The sequence below is a fragment of the Ursus americanus genome, chromosome 5, assembly GCF_024610735.1.
Source record: "Ursus americanus isolate L20-20 chromosome 5, mUrsAme1.1.p, whole genome shotgun sequence".
NCBI classification, from domain to species: domain Eukaryota; kingdom Metazoa; phylum Chordata; class Mammalia; order Carnivora; family Ursidae; genus Ursus; species Ursus americanus.
Genome location: NC_142131.1, coordinates 62309344 through 62323504, shown reverse-complemented (window position 1 = coordinate 62323504; position 14161 = coordinate 62309344). Strand labels below are relative to the sequence as shown.

At 37.5% G+C, this 14161-nt stretch overlaps 1 protein-coding gene and 1 non-coding gene across 4 annotated transcripts in view; one reads left to right on the top strand and one right to left on the bottom strand.

The window, feature by feature from the left end:
• The window catches only part of ADAMTS19 (ADAM metallopeptidase with thrombospondin type 1 motif 19), a 270506-nt gene that overhangs the window by 67213 nt on the left and 189132 nt on the right, over positions 1-14161 (top strand). The gene's annotated exons all lie outside the window — the stretch shown is intronic.
• LOC123790618 (U6 spliceosomal RNA) lies at positions 2564-2670 on the bottom strand. The gene has a single exon (XR_006779146.1). It is a non-coding gene; the product is annotated as a U6 spliceosomal RNA (small nuclear RNA).

The following is a 14161-nucleotide window of genomic DNA, read 5'->3' as shown; positions in this document are numbered from 1 at the left end:
AAATTCAGGGACTTAGAGGAAATGGACAAAGAATGTCATAAAACACCAAAGCTCCCTGAAGAAAAATTAGTAAATCTGAAGAACATTCTTTCTTTCTTTTTTAAAGATTTATTTATTTATTCAAGAGCGAGAGCACGCGCGCATGTGCACACACGGGCCAATAGGGGACAGGCAGAGGGAAAGAATTTCAAGCGGACTCCCTGCCAAGCTCAGAGCCTGAGGCAGTGTTCAATCTGCCATCGAGATCTGAGCTGGAATCAAGAGTCAGACACTTAAACTGACTGAGCCAACCAGCCAACCAGACGTCCCCAAAACAGCACATCTCTAATGAGAAATTGAACTTGTAGTTAAGAACTCTCCCCAGGCAAAAATGGCTCACCTCATAAATTCTATCAATTTAAGGGCCTTCAGTTGTCCAGACACCCTTTTAGGTGTCAAGGTGAATTATTCCCTCACCTTTTTCATTTTTCTGTTCCATATACATGGAACAGAAGATACTTCATGTGGGGTATTTTGTTCCCTTTATTTCTCCAAATTAAGAGAACTACCAGGTTTCTTAATTCCCAAAGAACACAATGATCCAAAAAAAACACCAACTTTCCATCATATTAGACATAAATTTGCAAGATTTCAGGTAAGTGCTGCTCTAAACATTTGTTTACATTGCAACAGAACTCATGAGAATGAAGAACTGTTACTGGTGGTGCTCCATGACATTGCTGTAACTGTCCTTTACCGTCTACACCATCCTCTCCCACTGATCACCGGCCTTTTATTTGCATTTCCAGAAATCACACCATCACCATTTGCTGTGTACCATGGCAGATTTTCATCCATTATTTTTAAGTTGAGATTTTCTAAATGAATTTCTATGAAAGCATTATCCTTTAAGGAAAATTCCATTCTTAGGATTTTCTTTGGGTGTGTAGGTAGGACCATAGGTACATGACATTTATGTATTTTCATGCACTTAATTTTGCTTATATAATATAAATGGGATTATAATTATAATTATGTCTTCTGTAACTTTTTTGTTCAGTGAATGGTAAGAGATTTTTATTCACTTGGGATACTAATATTTTATTAGCTATATACATTACAAATATCTTTTACAAGTTTGTAGCTTCAGGATCATTTTATGCCATTTATGTAAATTTTTTAAATAACTATATAATATTCCGTAATATGAGAGCACAATAATTTGTTTAAAATGCTAATATAACTTCTTAGTTAAGAGCAAGCCACTTTGCCATCTATTATCTCTGTTACTTTGAATAAGATATTTCATCTCTCTGACGTTCTGCTTCATATTTAAAACAAGGAAAAATATTTCCTATTTCATATGATTGTAGTTGAGATTAGAGAAATAATGCAAATAAATTATTCCCAGAACAGGTTTCTCATCCTCACCACTAATGACATTTTGGGTAGGATAATTGTTGTGGGCAGCTGTTTTGTGCATTGTAGAATGTTTAATAGAATCTTTGGCCTCTACCCATTAGATGCCCCATCAAGACAACCAAAAATGTGTCTAGACATTGCCAGATTCTGCACCCCCTCCTTGGAGTGGGGGATACAGATATACCCACTGAGAATCACTGTTGAAGAGAAGAGCCTGGTATGGTACCTGGTATTAAGTCTGCTCCAGGAAGCTGGACACATTCACAGCCAAGTTCTCAGGGATGATCTTTGCATGGACTACATCATGAGGGGCTCTTGCTACAGTTCTGCCTGGTAGGGGCCATTAAGAAAGCTGCCCATGTTGCCAGGCTTTAGGTTGGTGCCATTTTTACACTAACACAAATAACAATAATTTCACAATATGACAATCAGTTACATAGATCTTTGCACATCTATATGAGTATAATTACCAGAGATATTCCTGGAAATGTTCTCTTTGATGGGGGAGGCAACACAGGGCTTGCAATATTGAAATTTTGATATATTCTGTTAAATCACCTTCCAGAAATACTAGACCTGTCTACAGTCTCCCCTATTGTACCTAAGAGTGCCTAAGAGTGCTCTTTTCTTCGTATCTTCATCCAGAGTGAATGCTAATATTTCTTTGTATTAAAACATATTTTATGAATTTTTAATGTTTCTTTCCATAACTTACCTTTCTTCTGTGGATTGCATGCAGATAATCATTGCCCATTTTTCTATTAATCTTTCAGTCATTAAAAGCTACACCTAATCTCCAATTATGAAGCTACTTAAGTGTACAGAAAAGCACAGAGATTAAATACAACTAACACCTAGGTTTCCTGAGTGTTAACATTTTACCATTTTTTGCTTAAGATTTTTATTTTGAAATTTTGCACATGATGTTGAGCCATTTTATTTTCTGAATTCCCAGATGTAACCACTCTTCTCAAATTTGTATACATATTTTCCATCCATACTTTAATAATCGTATTAAATAGGTATGCATCCATAAAAATCTATACAGCATTGTTTTGTATTTTAAAAATTTGCACAAATGGAATCATACTGCACACATCTTTCTAGAACTTGGCTTTTAAAAATTCATATTGCATTTTTGAGTTTTTTAATGTAATTTTTTAAAAATATGGACTGCGTCATGAATTTGCTTGTTATCCTTGTGCAGGGACCTTGCCAGTCTTCTCGGTATCATTCCAATTTCAGTTTATGTGCTGCAGAAGTGAGCATGTCTGGTCCACCCTTTAAACTGCAATATTTGTTTGTATACAGTAGAGTTTATTTTTCCATTCCCCTACTGATTAACGTTCACTCACCTCACCCTCCCCTTTAGTTTTTATATTTTGAAGTTACAAGCAATATAATAATGATCATCTTTACGTGAGTTTTGGGTGCACTTGTGCAAGAGTTTCTCTTAGGTATATACCTATCGGTAATATGTTGGCTTATGGACATACACATCTTCATGTTATATATTATTAAATTGTTCTTCATGGTGATTATAATACTCTTTCCTTTTGCCAGCTGCGTGTTTTCCCACAACCATACCAACAAACTCCTGGTATTGTCAGACTGTTATTTTTTCTTCTCATCTTTACTTACGTTTTGGTAATTAGTAGAACAAAAATTTTGAACATCTATGACAGAGCATGGGGGCAGGGCAGAGGGACAGGGAGAGAGAATCCCAAGCAGACTCCGTGCTGAGCACAGAGCCCCTCACTGGGCTCAATCCCATGACCCCAAGGTCACGACCTAAGCCAAAACCAAGAGTCAGACACTCAGCAGAATGCTCCACCCAGGTGCCCGTAGAAAAATTTGTTTTTAAAAATGGAAAGACTGAACAATACCACCAACTCACTTGATTTAACTGGCACTTTCAGAAAATTTTGTATTTAATACACATAGAACAGTCATCAAGCTAGATCATATGTGTTGGGGCTGTTAAACTCTTCTCAACACATTTTAAGTAACTGAAAACGTATTAATGTGTTCTCTGGAAACAGTGGAATTCATGAAAATCAGCAACAAAATAATGCCTGAAAATTAGTATAAATTTGTAAGTGAAACAATACACTACCAAATAGTACATAGAGAAAAGAAGAACTCACTGGGGAACTTAAAATTTTTTGAAATGAATGAAAATAAGAACACTATCTCAAAATATATCGGAGGCAGCTGAGTAATACTTATGGGAAAACTATATCATTAAATACTTAACGTCAGGAAATAAGATAGTTCCATCTTAAATTAGGAAAAGAGCAAATTAAATCCAAAATGTGTAGAAGGAGATAATATATGTAAGAATAGAAATCATTAAAGCAGAAAAAGTGGAGAAAAATAAAATTTCTGGAAAGTACAATAAAATGCTATATCTCTAGCTAGATAGATCAAAGAAGAAGAAAATGCGGATTATCATTAGGAATAAAAGGGAGACATCACAACAGTTTCTTTAGAATTAAAATTATAATAAGTAAATTTTATGAACCACTTTATGTCAAGAAAGTTTACCACTTTACCACTAGGTGAAAGGGATAAATCCTTGAAAAATACATATTAAGAAACTGACAAAAATAATGTGGAACATCTGTAGAGCCCTAAATATAGTATAATTGAATTTGTAGTTAAAATTTTTTCTTCAAAGAAAATTCCAGGCCCAAATGCCTTCATTAGTGAATTTTGTTAATCATCTATAGATGAAATACCACAGATTCTTTGAAGTCATTTGAAGAGACGGAACAGTTCCCAATACTTTTATGGGGACAGCATTATCCTGGTATCAAAAACAGATAAAGAGGGGGGCCTGGGTGGCTCAGTCACTTGGGTGTCTGACTCTTGATTTTGGCTCAGGTCATGATCTCGGGGTTATGGCATTGAGCCCCACATCAGGCAGGCTCTGTGCTGGGAGTGGAGCCTACTTGGGATTCTCTCTCTCCCTCTCCCTCTGCTACTCCCTCCCCAATCTCTCTCTCTCCCTCAAACAAACAAACAAAAACCAGATAAAGATACTGCCAGCAAAAAAAAAAAAAAAAAGACAAAAAAACCCCTGTAGTCTAATCATAGACACATATACACTAAAATACTTACCAAATATTAACAGATCAAATTCAGCAATAGGTAAAAAGAGTAATATATCATGACCAGAAAAAGTTTAGCCCAAGAATACAAGGATGGCTTAACCTTAGAAATGTCTATCAGTGTCATTTACTGTATGAAACAAAGAGAAAAACTATACAATAATGTATAAATTATACATTATATAATGTATAAATTATACATTATATAATGTATAAATTATACATTATATAATGTATAAATTTAATATTAATTTCTGATAAAAATGTTCAGCAAACTAAGAGATTGTACATACCAAAACCTGTCCATGCACATCTACAAAAAACAAAAGCAAAATCCCTGGTTGACGTCATTTTTAAATCAGAAGACTGTGTGTGTATTATCGGTAATAAGATGAGGATATCCATTTTAACCACTTCTATTCAATGTTGCCACCAGAGGTCTTATTTAAAAATTAAAGACATGTAGATAGAACAGTAAGAGACAACATGATTATATACATGAAAAATCCTAAGAAACCTATAAAATAGCTAGTAAAACTAAAAAGTCAGTTTAGAAAGGTCAAAAGTTGTGATGCCAATTTACAGTAAATGAGTGCACGCGCACTTGTGTGTGTGAGAGAGAGAGAGAGAGAGAGAGAGATTGAGAGAGAGAGGGAGAGAGGGAGGGAGGCAGGGAGGGAGGACACATCAATTCTTTTCTCCTTTGCTTCTAACATTCTCCTGCTCCCCTCTGTAGGTCCACATACTATTGAAACTTAAATGAGATACTCTTTCCAATATAATTATTACTAATCAAACAGTAAAGTTGAGGCAACTTAAACTTCTTTCTTAGATGTCTATACAACCTGGGCATTTATTTTAATTCCTGAAGAGTTTCAAGATTATTTTCTTCTCTTCAAAGGCATAGTTGGGCACTGTCAAGATGCAGAGAAAAATTTGAGTCAGGGCTTAAAAAACAAGATGGTAATTTTTCAACATATGATGTTATTGATTATATATATAACAGTGCTTTTCAACCATAAAGTTCAACTCTTACCATTTTAAAGTTCTATAAATAAAGTTGCTTAAAAACTTACTCTGTAGGGGGCCCTTGGGTGGCTCAGTTGGCTAAGCGTCTGACTCTTGATTTCAGCTCAGGTCAAGGTCTCAGGGTTGTGAGTTCAAGCCCCATGTCAGGTTCCGTGCTGGTTGTGGAGCGTGCTTGAGCTTCTCTCTCTCCCTCTGCCCCTCCCCCGACAAAAACCAAAAACAAAAAAACCTCACTCTGTAGTATAAGTCAATATTAAGTGTTTCTATTTTATGGTCTTTGAGATTTGTTTTTAAATTTAATAGAAATGTGTCTTATAGTAAGTATATTTGTGCGAGTCTGTGCGTATATATATAGTGTGTATATATATATATAATATGTATATATGTATGTGTGTGTGTATATATTATAAACTATATATATTGTTTATAATAACATAGGGCAGATCCAGTTCACCATCCTGCATAGTGTCTTGATTCAGTTCTAAATGGTCAGATTCCTATTCATGGACCATAATATATATAAAAAATATATAATTAGCATATATACTAATTAAAGGAACTGAATTTTAAAGTTTTGTGTGTTTCTTCTTTTTGTATATGTAAAATAATAAATACATTTATCCTTTCTTTTGGCATCTGTACTGAAATCCAAATAGCATAACATTTTCTAGATGAACTTTCTCAGTTTGGAATAATCGCAGTTTGTTGAAATAATTTACTTTCGGTTTATGGGAGTGGTCTGTGTTCTTACTAATTAAGAGTGTAATTCAATAAAATATTTTGTCTTCAACTCTTTAAAGCAATTTATTCTGGTGTATCTTGAGTTAGTGAGAACTGTAATTCGTATGTATTCTTCGGGTAGTTGTTGAATCAAACCTGAAGGGATTCATACCCATATATGGATTTGAAGTCTACATGTTGGATAAGTTGAATAAATAATAAGTCCCAGATAAATTGCAAGACCCAAAGAAAGCATGAGGCAATGCTGTAACTCTGTATTGTGTGGGTGGTGTGACTTTTAGGCCTCTGGTTTTATTTACTTTCTGCTAGAGATCCTATTAACAGTCATAGCACAGGAAGCATACCAGGCTTTTATGTTGAATTGAAAATCTTAGTTACCTAGAGATAAAGTACTTAGGAGTTTGTAAGGTAGAACACAGGAATAGTTCGCTTTCTGCAGAGATTTATGGTTGTATAAAGTGCTTTCACATATATCATTTCATTTAATGGACAGGAAGCTGTTATTCATAAGATAGGAAAGGGTTGCTTTAATTTCACTCTTAATGTTGCCTTTGTCCTGGCTAAGCTTGACACAGACACTTACACCCATTTTTATCTGCCAAGCATCAGCCCAGCTCCTAAGGCTGAAAAGTGAACCAAGTTTGGCATGAGTGTTCTTGAAACGAATGAGTGGTGTTTAAGGAAATTAATCCAGAGTCTAGAATACATTTTAAAATGTTACGGAGCCTCAGTAGTCTATGAAGATCAGACTTGTAGTGTCACAATTGGGTCTATTTAGCTTACTTTCATAGCTTTGGTGTACTACCCGAATCAGTAGGTAGTAATTCTGACATCATTATCGCATTCGGGCTAGCATGTAGCCAGTGCCCATTATGAAATGCAAAGCGTGATTTATACACTCAATTAAAACAGTTGGTGGGTCTTCTCATCTTCAGGCTCATTACCAAAAGAAAAAGAAAGGTGATGTGGCAGGTGAGAGGAAACAGTGCCTCTTGAATTCTCTTTCCTGTATTCATCTGTCTGTGATTTGGAACGTGTTAGTCGTCTCTAAGGCCCTTTTGGTAACCACGGTGATACCGTCGGTGTAGCCTGTGGTGGGATGCTCAGGGAAGTCTCTGTGAAGAAGCCCATTTCAAAACCTCCTGGCCTATGGCAGCTTCAGTTTTCAAACAGAACTGCAAGGCCCTTAACCTTTCCTTTTTTAATTCAGTGATCTCAGATCTTCCATTTTTATCTTTTATGAGAATCTTTTCAGGACCATTGGCTCTTAGTTTCCTGGATGCATGCACAGCTCAGTTGTAAGTTCCCGAGATTGCCTGTTTTCATATTTTCTAGGAAGCATATTCTGAGTTATGTGGATGCTTTGGAAGCATCCGCCTTTTGCGATGAGGGCTTTGGCCCTCTTATTTGGAATGGTGCATAGTGTTTGTTTTGAACATTGCTGTTGATGAGAATTTTTTTACAGGTTAAACTGTTAGTTTCTCAGGAGCCGGGATCAACAGACCTTGGTATTTTTTACTCTAACAATGACAAAAACAAGAACCAAGGATGTTATATGACTTGCTTATGCTGACACTGGCCCCACGTGATGAAGTACTGAATTTGGTCTTTCCGTGGCCACATACTCTGCCTTATCCTCTATGCTTAAGGTTTGTTCTGGATACGTTGAATTGTATGAAATTGTCAATATATGAATGTTTGACGTACAATAAAAAGCAATTTCATGTGCTACAACCTATAAACATACCCCAAACTCCAAAAAACTCCATTGAGGAAAAGCTCCTTCTATATGCAGCTAAAACTGAATATATATTTTTTTAAAGTTTAGTTCTAAGTTTACAGGGGAAAAAAAACTTCAGTCATTACTAATTGCAAATGGAATGCCAGAGGTAACAAGCTCACTTGTAGAGCTCCTTGGCTCCTTTAAATTAAGAGCGTGGACTTAGGAGCCCTTGTGTGAGTCCAAGCTCTCCTATTATAATCGTAGTGTGTAACCTTAGACAATTTACTTACCCTCTCAGTGTCTCTGTGTCTTCACCTTTAAGCGTGCAGCAAGTTACTTAGAAGTTATGGAAAATATTTTGGTCAGCGCATGAAATAATCTTCTAGACTTTTAGAAATGCTACCTATTAGAATTTTTAGTTAATTAAATGAAAGAGGAATAGTAAATTAGGTTAATAAGTAGTGGTATACCCATGTGCAATTTGTACATCAGTTTGTTTAAGTAGGTCTGAAAGAAAACATATAAACCTAACTAGCCCTTGCATTCCAGGAAATGTCTGTTGGTCGAATGAGCAGTTAAATGAAGTTTTCTCACTAACATTCTGCCACCAAAATTCCTCTCAAATTTTTAGTGCTGAAGTGGCCTCTAGGATTTGATTTCCAAAAGGACTCTGACACTTCCCCATTCAAGTACAAATAAATGACATAGTGACTTCTCATGGCCAAGTGATCAAAGTAACTATGAAATGCACACCCACAGAGATGTTGGGTTGATTTCCTTGTTTTCCTGTAACCTTCAATTTCCTACCCAGCCTTCACAAATTTCAGAAGAATGTGTAGGAAGCAGAAATGAGAAGAGAATGCCCTTGGGTAGCCTGCTAAGGACTGTGCTAAGTACTTTACAAGGTAAGAATAAATTCGTAGTATTGTATGAAAGGTACACAATGTGCTCAAATTCTACCAAATAAAAATTAATTAATTTCAAGCTTGTGAAAGATGGGATAAGTACTGGCATGTGGCATTGAAGTCTAGTTAGGTATCAAGACAAGAAACTCCCCAACCCTTCACATAAACCCATGTGATCTGATGCAGATGTGTCATTACATCCTAGATTACTAAGAGAATTTACAGAGTAAATTTTCCTCATCTTCCATTGAAATGGATATTGCATGTAGCATTAATGAAGTAAGGAATTGAATGGTAGTTGTTCTAACTTTTCATTTGAATTATAAACAAATAAATGTCCATATTTCAGAATAGTTAATTGCAAAAGATGGGGTTATGTGGACCTAACAGAGACAAGTATTCACTTGGGGCTACTGATAACATTTTCTCTTACTGTACCCACATCAGCATTGGGAATAGCTGGTCGTGCTGTCCCTCCTTCTTGACACGTATCTTTATTGCTTGGTATCCAGGACCCTACAGCTCCCTGACTGCTCTCTCTCAGGCTGCTTCATTGACCATTCTTCTTCTCTATACCTTCCTAACAGTGTGACCTACTGCTCAGTCACGGGCCTTCTTTTCTGCCCTGTGCACACTTATTTGGGGATCTTACCCAGTCTCATAGCTTAAATGCCAACTATACAACAGTGATTCCAAAATATGTAGTTCTAGTTTAGACCTCTCTGTTGATCTCCAAGTTTGTATGTCCAGGTATGTATTTGACTTTTCAACATGAGGTCTAGCAGGTCTATCAAACTTATAACATGTTTCAAACTGAATGATCGTCTCTCCCACTCCAACCCCAAATTCTCCTCTCCCCACATTATTCTTCATTCTGCTGATGGTCATTTGGCTGGGGCCAAAAATCGTAGTGTGGTCCTGAATTCTTTTCTTTCCTTCGGAGTGTGCATTCAAACATTGCAAGCTCTACCTTCTACTTGAGCTGTCAATAACCTGTCATCATGTGACCTTTACCCCGTCTGTGTCTATCCTCAGTACAGCCACTGGAGTGAACCTTTTTAGATAGGTCCAAGTTTGCTCGTTGTAGTACTTGTAAGGACAGTACATATGTAGTGAAAATTTAAAACATGAGAGCAAATGATACACACATCTTCAGTGTAGTAGTTACCTCTTAGCAATAAGAGAAGGGAGTTGGTTTTGGGAAGGTGTGCTGGTCCATTTCAACTGAATCGAGAAATTGTTATATTTTTAAAAAATTATCTACAGTGCGTAAATGTTAACGTTTCTTAAATACTAGGAATGGATTCCTGGACAGTCTTTTGTCTTGTATATTTCTGAAGGTTTGAAATATTTCCTAAGAAAGAAGGGTGAATAATTTTAAATAAAAGCACTTTCTCTCTTGTCTTATACCAGTCTGTACCAGGTTCCTAATGTGCTACTTTTGTTATAGTCTGTTATTTCAACTCATCCTAATTCTAGACATTTTTTATTGAACATTGACTTCCATACCTTAAAAATCTAAGAAAATCAAACGTAAGAATGACTTTGATAAACTAGAGAGCATTCAAGTAAAATGAAAAGAATGAAGACAGATTTCATATCAGGGATGGTAATTGGCCACATACAGAGAGGCCAAGAGGGTATTTGTCATATATTTGAAGTGTAGAAAGGTGCTTAGGATGTACAGTCAGGACTCATGATTTAACGTGGTGGTGAAGAAGCCTTCTGGGCCTTTTTAAGAAATATTTCTGAGACTTACTGCTGTCCATTAGAGGCCTGGATTGCTTCAGAGCAGTGACTGCCCTATTAGTGATTGAAATGCGTAAGCAGAATATTAAATATTTATCAAAGGTGTTGATGAATGATTTCTTCTCTGGGTGAAATTTGGAACAAAGTGACCCCTGATTTCTGGTTTGGATACGCTCTTGTTTATAAATGTCTGTTTTACAACGTGATGCATGGGTGTAATATTCCTGATGTGGTCTGGTATGTGCAGAGTGCTTTGGGGTTCCTAGTTTTTACCAGATTTTTTCAGCCCTTTAGGTATATGACCTCTTAAGTCAGCCTGATGTTACAGTAGTTTTTTGAGCCTATGTACTCAGTGATGGGACAAAAGAGAGAGCAGGAAAGGTGAAGAGGAAAGACGCTCAATTGCGTTCTTTCAGTACTGTCTAGTCAGATTGGTATTTGGGGATTATGAAGTTAAGAAAAAGGATATGGGGACGAACTTTGTTGGCACAAGATTTATTTTTCCCTGTAAGGGGGTAAAACACCAATATAATTTCTTGGACATTACCTAATGCCATTCAAAATGGGGGTATGGGAGAATATCTGAATTATCCAAGGGTCCTAAATGGAAAAGTAGTAACACATTTTGCTGATGTGCATGCAAATGAGAAAGAAGACTTAAAATCTGCAGTAAGGAAACTCCTTATTTCCAGATCTTCCTTGACTTACAGTGGGGTTGCATCCTGATAAACCCATCATAAATTGAAAACATCGTAAGTAAAAATGTATTCAATGCACCTAAACTACTGAACACCATCCCTTAGCCTAGCTTACCTTAAATGTGTTCAGAACACTTACCTTAGCCTACAGTTGGGCAAAATCATCTAATACGAAGTGTACTTTATAATATACTGTGGTCTGTCTTCTGTGATTTCTTGAACACTGCAGTGAAAGTGAAAAACACAATGCTTCCGTGCGTACGGAATGGTTGTAGTAGGTCCGTCAATTGCTTAGTCTTGGGATCACGTGGCTGGCTGGCCGTGGTGGCTCTTCCCTGCCCAGACTCAAGAGAGAGGATTGTATGCATGTCGCCAGCCCAGGAAAAGATCCAATTCAGAATTTTTAAAAAAGACTTTATGTGTTTTTTTGAGACAGAGCGAGTGAGAGAGAGAGCACGAGTGCGCCTAGGGGCAGAGGGAGAGGGAGAAGCAGACTCTCCACTGAGCAGGGACCCTGACGTAGGGCTCAATCCCAGGACGTAGGGCTCAATCCCAGGACATTGAGATGATGACCTGAACTGAAGGCAGCACTTAAGTCACCCAGACGCCCCCAAATTCAGAATTTGAATTATAGTTTCTACTGAACGCACATTGCTTTTGCACCATCGTCCGGTTGTATTCTCGTTAAGTCAACCCTGTTGTAATTGGCGACTGTCTGTATTATCAAAGATACTTAAGATTGGCTGTTTTAACACGTTCGGTGCACTGCTGTATTTGCTGCATCTGGCACATCGGCTGACACATAGTATGTACTCAGTAAATGTTGTCGAGTAAATTAATTATTTTATTTATTTGACCTTTCGTTGAATCCAGAAAAGAAGTTGCAGCACATTTTCCATGTCTCTGAGTACCAGTGCTATGGCCCTTGACGAGTTTGCTCCACTAATCTTGTTTCCATGGTAAACTGAATTCGCATCCACTCCCTCGGGGTATGTAGGAGGTTGGCAACGTCTCTGTGAATTGTGAGGTCACCAGTGAGACCTGGCAGTGAGGAGCACTTCCCCACATCGCAGCTGCGCAGCTGCCTCAGTGGTCTCATTCAGTTCCACTGGAAGCACATCACGGGGCTGGAACTGCATGAGATAAGTGCTGTAGGGGCTCATCACCATGGTGAGTGACTCTGTGACTAACCCTTTAACAACTAGGTGTACAACTGAATATGCACCAGCTCATTAAGAGCCGGGGTGAGTGGCGAGCTGGAAGCCAACTGTTAAAAAAGTACATAGGGCAAGCAGAGTTAGTTAAGAAACTGAAATTCTCCTCCTGACTAAAAAAAATGGAACATGTAAAATTCTCTTACTTGCTGTAAAACAAAAGTCACATTGTTAGGACTTTGGAGAACCCTGACTGATGTAGGCAGAGGAGTGTTCTTTCGCTTGGTTTTTGCTGCTGGATTTAACAGAAGCATGAGCACATGTGTTTGATCATCTTGCATAGGGACCAGTGAATTTTTAACCCAAGCCCTGTGGGTTAGGGCAGTAGCTTCTTCGGAGTGAGCGGAATGAGAGCTTATTCCTGTCTTTTTTTTTTTTTTTTTAAGCCACTTCTAGAAAGAGTTAATTCTTATTTTAAAAAAATCAACTAGCTCCTACTTTTCCTTTAACTTCACTGGCTCTTCCTTTGCTGATTCCTTCTCTGTTTCTCAATGATAGGGTCCTCTGGGTTTGGTTTTAGGCTCTCTTTTGCTCTTTCTCTATACTCCCTTTCTGGATAACATCACTCTTCCCTGCGGATTGAAAGATTATCTTTTTGTTGGCAGCTCCCAGACATATGTCTCCAGCTCAGAACTCTGTACTAAGCTCCATACTCCAACTGTCTGCTTGATTTCTCCACTTGGAGATTTCACAGATACATCAAACCTAATAAGGTCCTTTGATTTACATCTCAATTACAGACCTGTATCTCCCCTTCTGGAGTACTTAAGCCAGAAACTCTGAAGTCATCCTTAATTCTCTGAGTTATTGTCCCTCCATGTCCCAGCATCTAAACCATTTAACAAATTGGAGTGGTCACCCTCTGGTGTGTATGAGTATCTAAAATCAATCTCAAGTGTGGTGACTTTTCTCCACATCCTTAGTTCAGCCACTGTGTGTTGCTCCTTTGGTCTGAGTCACCATAGGCTGGCTCTTGAATTGTTATAGTTCACTTCAGCCTGGTCTTCCTGATTCTCTTCTTGTCACCCTATCATCTGTTTTCCAAAAAAAAAGAACAAGAGTGACTTTCTTCAAAATTTCTATCTGATTATGCCATCCACTGTCAGTTGCTTCCAATTATGTTTCCAATAAAATCTCAGTGCCTTCTCCTGCTCTTCAGAGCTCTCTAGGAATCATGGCCTGCCAACCCATCTGTTCTATTTCTGCTGCTATTATTATTTGTTTGTGACTCCTGCCACTGCCTCAGTCTCCCTGTCGATTCTTTCATGCTGTCCTCGCTCATCTATAGGTCTTCCTCACTGATAGACTTTACACCAATGCCACCATTATTAACTGTTTTAATTACAGCAGTGCCCCCCCAACAAGTCTTATATCCCTCTATTTCAACCTCTCTTTTAAACTAAAGTATAATCTAAGTCACATCTGTACATTGTTTGTAAAGTCAATACTTACAAGAATTTTGGTGGAAAAAATAAACTATCCTGCTCTCTCCTTTCTGTGCTTGATTTCTGCCTTCCAGGAGCAATCGCGTTTCTTTTAGTACTTCCCTTACCTCTGTATTGCAAAGGAATACTGTTACATTATTTGT